The sequence below is a fragment of the Heterodontus francisci genome, unplaced genomic scaffold (assembly GCF_036365525.1).
Source record: "Heterodontus francisci isolate sHetFra1 unplaced genomic scaffold, sHetFra1.hap1 HAP1_SCAFFOLD_776, whole genome shotgun sequence".
Taxonomy (NCBI): Eukaryota; Metazoa; Chordata; class Chondrichthyes; order Heterodontiformes; family Heterodontidae; genus Heterodontus; species Heterodontus francisci.
This window is the reverse complement of record NW_027142102.1, coordinates 285,001-295,000: the sequence shown is the minus strand read 5'-3', so window position 1 is coordinate 295,000 and position 10,000 is coordinate 285,001.

Here is a 10,000-nt window from a genome sequence, read left to right as displayed (position 1 = left end):
AACGGCGTCAGGAAAAGGGGAGAGCACTTCCCCACCGATAGCTCCGGAACGCCCGGACCCATTGGCCCGCGGCACCGGTGGCTGCTAGAGGGCCTCCGGCGCCGTCAGCCGGGGTACGTCCCAGGCCGGCCGGACGGCGGGCAGCCGGAGGCAACGGCCTGGAACGGAGCCAGACTTGAGTCGTTCCGTGCCGTGGGCAAAAAGGCAGGGCTGCGGGTCAGCGCAGTTTGGCAAACCTAGCCGCAAGTGCGGGAAGGGCGGAGGAGCACACGGACGCCGCCTTCCCAAACTGAGCCCAAAGTGCCCAGGCATGCCCCCTTGATCTCGCCTAATCAGTGAGCCCAAAATAATTTCAGAGTGTGGAAACCTTATCCAAAAAGGTCGAAAAGAACGGCCAGAGATCAAGTCCGAAAGGGGAAATCAGTAACAAGCAAGCAGAGTAATCATTAACCAAAAAGCGCAAAATTATGTTAAAAGTGTGAAATCATTAACCAAAAACTCGAAAATAATGTCCAGAGACCAAGTCCGAAAGGGCAAATGGTTAACCAGTAAGCAGAGTAATCATTAACCAAAAATCGCAAAAGTAAGTAAAAAGTATGAAATCATTAACCAAAAATCGCAAAAGTAAGTAAAAAGTGTGAAATCATTAACCAAAAACTCGAAAATAATGTGCAGAGACTAAGTCCGAAAGGGCAAATGGTTAACCAGTAAGCAGAGTCATCATTAACCAAAAATCGCAAAAGTAAGTAAAAAGTGTGAAATCATTAACCAAAAATCGCAAAAGTAAGTAAAAAGTGTGAAATCATTAACCAAAAACTCGAAAATAATCTCCAGAGACTAAGTCCGAAAGGGCAAATGGTTAACCAGTAAGCAGAGTAATCATTAACCAAAAATCGCAAAAGTAAGTAAAAAGTGTGAAATCATTAACCAAAAATCGCAAAAGTAAGTAAAAAGTGTGAAATCATTAACCAAAAACTCGAAAATAATGTCCAGAGACTAAGTCCAAAAGGGCAAATGGTTAACCAGTAAGCAGAGTAATCATTAACCAAAAAGCGCAAAAATATGTTAAAAGTGTGAAATCATTAACCAAAAACTCGAAAATAATGTGCAGAGACTAAGTCCGAAAGGGCAAATGGTTAACCAGTAAGCAGAGTAATCATTAACCAAAAATCGCAAAAGTAAGTAAAAAGTGTGAAATCATTAACCAAAAACTCGAAAATAATCTCCAGAGACTAAGTCCGAAAGGGCAAATGGTTAACCAGTAAGCAGAGTAATCATTAACCAAAAATCGCAAAAGTAAGTAAAAAGTGTGAAATCATTAACCAAAAACTCGAAAATAATGTCCAGAGACCAAGTCCGAAAGGGCAAATGGTTAACCAGTAAGCAGAGTAATCATTAACCAAAAATCGCAAAAGTAAGTAAAAAGTGTGAAATCATTAACCAAAAATCGCAAAAGTAAGTAAAAAGTGTGAAATCATTAACCAAAAAGTCGAAAATAATCTCCAGAGACTAAGTCCGAAAGGGCAAATGGTTAACCAGTAAGCAGAGTAATCATTAACCAAAAATCGCAAAAGTAAGTAAAAAGTGTGAAATCATTAACCAAAAATCGCAAAAGTAAGTAAAAAGTGTGAAATCATTAACCAAAAAGTCGAAAATAATCTCCAGAGACTAAGTCCAAAAGGGCAAATGGTTAACCAGTAAGCAGAGTAATCATTAACCAAAAATCGCAAAAGTAAGTAAAAAGTGTGAAATCATTAACCAAAAACTCGAAAATAATCTCCAGAGACTAAGTCCGAAAGGGCAAATGGTTAACCAGTAAGCAGAGTAATCATTAACCAAAAGGCGCAAAAGTAAGTAAAAAGTATGAAATCAGTAACCAAAAAGCGCAAAAATATGTTAAAAGTGTGAAATCATTAACCAAAAAGTCGAAAATAATCTCCAGAGACTAAGTCCGAAAGGGCAAATGGTTAACCAGTAAGCAGAGTAATCATTAACCAAAAATCGCAAAAATATGTTAAAAGTGTGAAATCATTAACCAAAAACTCGAAAATAATGTGCAGAGACTAAGTCCGAAAGGGCAAATGGTTAACCAGTAAGCAGAGTAATCATTAACCAAAAAGGGCAAAAGTAAGTAAAAAGTATGAAATCATTAACCAAAAAGCACAAAATTAAGTTAAAAGTGTGAAATCATTAACCAAAAAGTCGAAAATAATGTCCAGAGACCAAGTCCGAAAGGGCAAATGGTTAACCAGTAAGCAGAGTAATCATGAACCAAAAATCGCAAAAGTAAGTAAAAAGTATGAAATCATTAACCAAAAAGGGCAAAAGTAAGTAAAAAGTATGAAATCATTAACCAAAAATCGCAAAAGTAAGTAAAAAGTATGAAATCATTAACCAAAAATCGCAAAAGTAAGTAAAAAGTATGAAATCATTAACCAAAAAGCACAAAATTAAGTTAAAAGTGTGAAATCATTAACCAAAATGTCGAAAACAATGTCCAGAGACTAAGTCCGAAAGGGCAAATGGTTAACCAGTAAGCAGAGTAATCATTAACCAAAAATCGCAAAAGTAAGTAAAAAGTGTGAAATCATTAACCAAAAACCCGAAAATAATGTCCAGAGACTAAGTCCGAAAGGGCAAATGGTTAACCAGTAAGCAGAGTAATCATTAACCAAAAATCGCAAAAGTAAGTAAAAAGTGTGAAATCATTAACCAAAAACTCGAAAATAATGTCCAGAGACTAAGTCCGAAAGGGCAAATGGTTAACCAGTAAGCAGAGTAATCATTAACCAAAAGGCGCAAAAGTAAGTAAAAAGTATGAAATCAGTAACCAAAAAGCGCAAAAATATGTTAAAAGTGTGAAATCATTAACCAAAAACTCGAAAATAATGTGCAGAGACTAAGTCCGAAAGGGCAAATAATTAACCAGTAAGCAGAGTAATCATTAACCAAAAAGCGCAAAAATATGTTAAAAGTGTGAAATCATTAACCAAAAACTCGAAAATAATGTCCAGAGACTAAGTTCGAAAGGGCAAATGGTTAACCAGTAAGCAGAGTAATCATTAACCAAAAATCGCAAAAGTAAGTAAAAAGTGTGAAATCATTAACCAAAAAGCACAAAATTAAGTTAAAAGTGTGAAATCATTAACCAAAAAGTCGAAAATAATCTCCAGAGACTAAGTCCGAAAGGGCAAATGGTTAACCAGTAAGCAGAGTAATCATTAACCAAAAATCGCAAAAATATGTTAAAAGTGTGAAATCATTAACCAAAAACTCGAAAATAATGTGCAGAGACTAAGTCCGAAAGGGCAAATGGTTAACCAGTAAGCAGAGTAATCATTAACCAAAAAGGGCAAAAGTAAGTAAAAAGTATGAAATCATTAACCAAAAAGCACAAAATTAAGTTAAAAGTGTGAAATCATTAACCAAAAAGTCGAAAATAATGTCCAGAGACCAAGTCCGAAAGGGCAAATGGTTAACCAGTAAGCAGAGTAATCATGAACCAAAAATCGCAAAAGTAAGTAAAAAGTATGAAATCATTAACCAAAAATCGCAAAAGTAAGTAAAAAGTATGAAATCATTAACCAAAAAGCACAAAATTAAGTTAAAAGTGTGAAATCATTAACCAAAATGTCGAAAACAATGTCCAGAGACTAAGTCCGAAAGGGCAAATGGTTAACCAGTAAGCAGAGTAATCATTAACCAAAAATCGCAAAAGTAAGTAAAAAGTGTGAAATCATTAACCAAAAACCCGAAAATAATGTCCAGAGACTAAGTCCGAAAGGGCAAATGGTTAACCAGTAAGCAGAGTAATCATTAACCAAAAATCGCAAAAGTAAGTAAAAAGTGTGAAATCATTAACCAAAAACTCGAAAATAATGTCCAGAGACTAAGTCCGAAAGGGCAAATGGTTAACCAGTAAGCAGAGTAATCATTAACCAAAAGGCGCAAAAGTAAGTAAAAAGTATGAAATCAGTAACCAAAAAGCGCAAAAATATGTTAAAAGTGTGAAATCATTAACCAAAAACTCGAAAATAATGTGCAGAGACTAAGTCCGAAAGGGCAAATAATTAACCAGTAAGCAGAGTAATCATTAACCAAAAAGCGCAAAAATATGTTAAAAGTGTGAAATCATTAACCAAAAACTCGAAAATAATGTCCAGAGACTAAGTTCGAAAGGGCAAATGGTTAACCAGTAAGCAGAGTAATCATTAACCAAAAATCGCAAAAGTAAGTAAAAAGTGTGAAATCATTAACCAAAAATCGCAAAAGTAAGTAAAAAGTGTGAAATCATTAACCAAAAACTCGAAAATAATGTCCAGAGACTAAGTCCAAAAGGGCAAATGGTTAACCAGTAAGCAGAGTAATCATTAACCAAAAAGCGCAAAAATATGTTAAAAGTGTGAAATCATTAACCAAAAACTCGAAAATAATGTGCAGAGACTAAGTCCGAAAGGGCAAATGGTTAACCAGTAAGCAGAGTAATCATTAACCAAAAATCGCAAAAGTAAGTAAAAAGTGTGAAATCATTAACCAAAAACTCGAAAATAATCTCCAGAGACTAAGTCCGAAAGGGCAAATGGTTAACCAGTAAGCAGAGTAATCATTAACCAAAAATCGCAAAAGTAAGTAAAAAGTGTGAAATCATTAACCAAAAACTCGAAAATAATGTCCAGAGACCAAGTCCGAAAGGGCAAATGGTTAACCAGTAAGCAGAGTAATCATTAACCAAAAATCGCAAAAGTAAGTAAAAAGTGTGAAATCATTAACCAAAAATCGCAAAAGTAAGTAAAAAGTGTGAAATCATTAACCAAAAACTCGAAAATAATCTCCAGAGACTAAGTCCGAAAGGGCAAATGGTTAACCAGTAAGCAGAGTAATCATTAACCAAAAATCGCAAAAGTAAGTAAAAAGTGTGAAATCATTAACCAAAAATCGCAAAAGTAAGTAAAAAGTGTGAAATCATTAACCAAAAAGTCGAAAATAATCTCCAGAGACTAAGTCCAAAAGGGCAAATGGTTAACCAGTAAGCAGAGTAATCATTAACCAAAAATCGCAAAAGTAAGTAAAAAGTGTGAAATCATTAACCAAAAACTCGAAAATAATCTCCAGAGACTAAGTCCGAAAGGGCAAATGGTTAACCAGTAAGCAGAGTAATCATTAACCAAAAGGCGCAAAAGTAAGTAAAAAGTATGAAATCAGTAACCAAAAAGCGCAAAAATATGTTAAAAGTGTGAAATCATTAACCAAAAAGTCGAAAATAATCTCCAGAGACTAAGTCCGAAAGGGCAAATGGTTAACCAGTAAGCAGAGTAATCATTAACCAAAAATCGCAAAAATATGTTAAAAGTGTGAAATCATTAACCAAAAACTCGAAAATAATGTGCAGAGACTAAGTCCGAAAGGGCAAATGGTTAACCAGTAAGCAGAGTAATCATTAACCAAAAAGGGCAAAAGTAAGTAAAAAGTATGAAATCATTAACCAAAAAGCACAAAATTAAGTTAAAAGTGTGAAATCATTAACCAAAAAGTCGAAAATAATGTCCAGAGACCAAGTCCGAAAGGGCAAATGGTTAACCAGTAAGCAGAGTAATCATGAACCAAAAATCGCAAAAGTAAGTAAAAAGTATGAAATCATTAACCAAAAAGGGCAAAAGTAAGTAAAAAGTATGAAATCATTAACCAAAAATCGCAAAAGTAAGTAAAAAGTATGAAATCATTAACCAAAAATCGCAAAAGTAAGTAAAAAGTATGAAATCATTAACCAAAAAGCACAAAATTAAGTTAAAAGTGTGAAATCATTAACCAAAATGTCGAAAACAATGTCCAGAGACTAAGTCCGAAAGGGCAAATGGTTAACCAGTAAGCAGAGTAATCATTAACCAAAAATCGCAAAAGTAAGTAAAAAGTGTGAAATCATTAACCAAAAACCCGAAAATAATGTCCAGAGACTAAGTCCGAAAGGGCAAATGGTTAACCAGTAAGCAGAGTAATCATTAACCAAAAATCGCAAAAGTAAGTAAAAAGTGTGAAATCATTAACCAAAAATCGCAAAAGTAAGTAAAAAGTGTGAAATCATTAACCAAAAACTCGAAAATAATGTGCAGAGACTAAGTCCGAAAGGGCAAATGGTTAACCAGTAAGCAGAGTAATCATTAACCAAAAAGCGCAAAAATATGTTAAAAGTGTGAAATCATTAACCAAAAACTCGAAAATAATGTGCAGAGACTAAGTCCGAAAGGGCAAATGGTTAACCAGTAAGCAGAGTAATCATTAACCAAAAATCGCAAAAGTAAGTAAAAAGTGTGAAATCATTAACCAAAAATCGCAAAAGTAAGTAAAAAGTGTGAAATCATTAACCAAAAACTCGAAAATAATCTCCAGAGACTAAGTCCGAAAGGGCAAATGGTTAACCAGTAAGCAGAGTAATCATTAACCAAAAATCGCAAAAATATGTTAAAAGTGTGAAATCATTAACCAAAAACTCGAAAATAATGTGCAGAGACTAAGTCCGAAAGGGCAAATGGTTAACCAGTAAGCAGAGTAATCATTAACCAAAAATCGCAAAAGTAAGTAAAAAGTGTGAAATCATTAACCAAAAATCGCAAAAGTAAGTAAAAAGTGTGAAATCATTAACCAAAAACTCGAAAATAATGTGCAGAGACTAAGTCCGAAAGGGCAAATGGTTAACCAGTAAGCAGAGTAATCAGTAACCAAAAAGCGCAAAAATATGTTAAAAGTGTGAAATCATTAACCAAAAACTCGAAAATAATGTGCAGAGACTAAGTCCGAAAGGGCAAATAATTAACCAGTAAGCAGAGTAATCATTAACCAAAAAGCGCAAAAATATGTTAAAAGTGTGAAATCATTAACCAAAAACTCGAAAATAATGTCCAGAGACTAAGTTCGAAAGGGCAAATGGTTAACCAGTAAGCAGAGTAATCATTAACCAAAAATCGCAAAAGTAAGTAAAAAGTGTGAAATCATTAACCAAAAAGCACAAAATTAAGTTAAAAGTGTGAAATCATTAACCAAAAAGTCGAAAATAATCTCCAGAGACTAAGTCCGAAAGGGCAAATGGTTAACCAGTAAGCAGAGTAATCATTAACCAAAAAGCGCAAAAATATGTTAAAAGTGTGAAATCATTAACCAAAAACTCGAAAATAATGTGCAGAGACTAAGTCCGAAAGGGCAAATAATTAACCAGTAAGCAGAGTAATCATTAACCAAAAAGCGCAAAAATATGTAAAAAGTGTGAAATCAGTAACCAAAAAGCGCAAAAGTAAGTAAAAAGTGTGAAATCATTAACCAAAAACTCGAAAATAATCTCCAGAGACTAAGTCCGAAAGGGCAAATGGTTAACCAGTAAGCAGAGTAATCATTAACCAAAAAGCGCAAAAATATGTTAAAAGTGTGAAATCATTAACCAAAAACTCGAAAATAATGTGCAGAGACTAAGTCCGAAAGGGCAAATAATTAACCAGTAAGCAGAGTAATCATTAACCAAAAAGCGCAAAAATATGTAAAAAGTGTGAAATCAGTAACCAAAAAGCGCAAAAGTAAGTAAAAAGTGTGAAATCATTAACCAAAAAGTCGAAAATAATCTCCAGAGACTAAGTCCGAAAGGGCAAATGGTTAACCAGTAAGCAGAGTAATCATTAACCAAAAAGCGCAAAAATATGTTAAAAGTGTGAAATCATTAACCAAAAACTCGAAAATAATGTCCAGAGACTAAGTCCGAAAGGGCAAATGGTTAACCAGTAAGCAGAGTAATCATTAACCAAAAATCGCAAAAGTAAGTAAAAAGTGTGAAATCATTAACCAAAAAGCACAAAATTAAGTTAAAAGTGTGAAATCATTAACCAAAAAGTCGAAAATAATCTCCAGAGACTAAGTCCGAAAGGGCAAATGGTTAACCAGTAAGCAGAGTAATCATTAACCAAAAAGCGCAAAAATATGTTAAAAGTGTGAAATCATTAACCAAAAATCGCAAAAGTAAGTAAAAAGTGTGAAATCATTAACCAAAAAGTCGAAAATAATGTCCAGAGACTAAGTCCGAAAGGGCAAATGGTTAACCAGTAAGCAGAGTAATCATTAACCAAAAAGCGCAAAAATATGTTAAAAGTGTGAAATCATTAACCAAAAACTCGAAAATAATGTCCAGAGACTAAGTCCGAAAGGGCAAATGGTTAACCAGTAAGCAGAGTAATCATTAACCAAAAAGGGCAAAAGTAAGTAAAAAGTATGAAATCATTAACCAAAAAGTCGAAAATAATGCCCAGAGACTAAGTCCGAAAGGGCAAATGGTTAACCAGAAAATCCGTCGAATAATGTCCAGAGACTAAGTCCGAAAGGGCAAATGGTTAACCAGTGGAAGGGCGATCAAGCGGAAAAATTTGCCCCGGTTACCCGGGATGGAGTTCCAGAGGTCCGGCCAGAGTTGTCAAATTCGTCCCGCTGATCGGACGCTTGTCATTCGGGTGGCTGGGGGTTGGCGGGGTATCTGCACAGTAGTAGGAGGTGGCAAGTCGGGACTTGGACGTTTATTCCAAGAGTCCACCCGAGCCTCCAGGTCTGCAGAGACCGACCCTAGCTGCCGCCCAACCGACTTTTAAGCCTTTTTCGGATGGGGATTTTTTCCCATTTTCGTCCATTTTTCGGGTTTTCTGTCGGGCTTAATAGGCGGCAGCCTGACCCCCGGCCGAGGCGGGGGGCGCACTCTCCCTTGCGTAAGGGTCCGGATTTGCCCCGGAAAGTGCCCCCGACGGCCTCCCGACCCGGGTGCCTGCAGGGCGGGGGAAAGGGTAGTCCCAGCCGCAGGAAATCATTAACCAAAAGACTTAGCCGTCGGGGCAGAGGCTAAGACCCGGGCTGGTGAAATCATTAACCAAAAGGAATGCACCCTTTTCCGAAAGTGCAGGCCGAAATAAGGCGAGCCTTGGGCCGGGAAGGCCAAAACCCCCAACTCATGGAAGTGTATGGGGTCGGACTCGGCGACTTTCCCGGGCCCCGAGTTGACCTTTCCCCACGGGGGCGGTCAAGTTGCTCCCGCCAAGAGGGCACGTTGCATTTGCTGCCGCTCTAGTCCCCGGGCTAGTTAATCAGTTGCCGTCGGAAGTCCCGATGCCGAAATGAAAAATGGCCGTTGCGGCGATTTGGCGCCTCATTTTCGGAAGGACTACCGGCAGGCAACCCGCCGAATTGACACTTGCGATTCGGGTGGCTGGGGGTTGGCGGGGTACCCGGAGATTTTCGGGAACTCGATTTTCAGAACTTTTGCTGGCAGCGGTTGCACTTGCAAAGTGGCCGAAGAAGTGCTCCCTCAAGGAAGGACCTTCTTTTGAAATAAAAGACCTTCCGAAGAGTGCCTGGAAGTCATTTATGAGCATTTAAGGGTAAATCTGGCGGACTTTCCATGCTCTGTTGCCGGCTCTGAAATATCGCACAGTTGGGTCTAGGCCGGTAGACTGGCTGTGAAAACAGACAAAGTGTTTTGGCGAGCGAGAGAAAACAAGGCCTTGGAACAGATTGGGGGGTGCGGAGGCACACCACACCCACAGGAAAAGAATTAATGAAAAAAAAACCAAAGTCTATGACATGTCTGTTGGTACAGTGAGAAAAGCAAAGAAGGGAGGCTGCGATGGCAGAGCAAAGCCGACCTTCATACAGATATACATGTCAAAGAAAGAAACTATGCCCGCAAAAGACTTGGTGCGAAATAACAAGGCTCCTTGTGAACGGTTATCTTTGTCTGTCAGGCGCAGATTGTGGCGGCGTCGCCTGGTTTCCTTGGGTTGCACTACATGTATGTCCTAGTCTCAAACGAAAAGTGCGTGCCCAGAATTTTGTCCAAGTTAGGCGACGCACGCCGGCTGGCATCACCTCTCCGTGCGAGCGCCGAAAGCTTTGGTCGACCTGTTTGGCTACGCTGGTCGCGGTTGCTCCTTACAGTGATGGGGACGGAAAACCGATGCGAGTTGACCAGGCGACGTCAACCAAG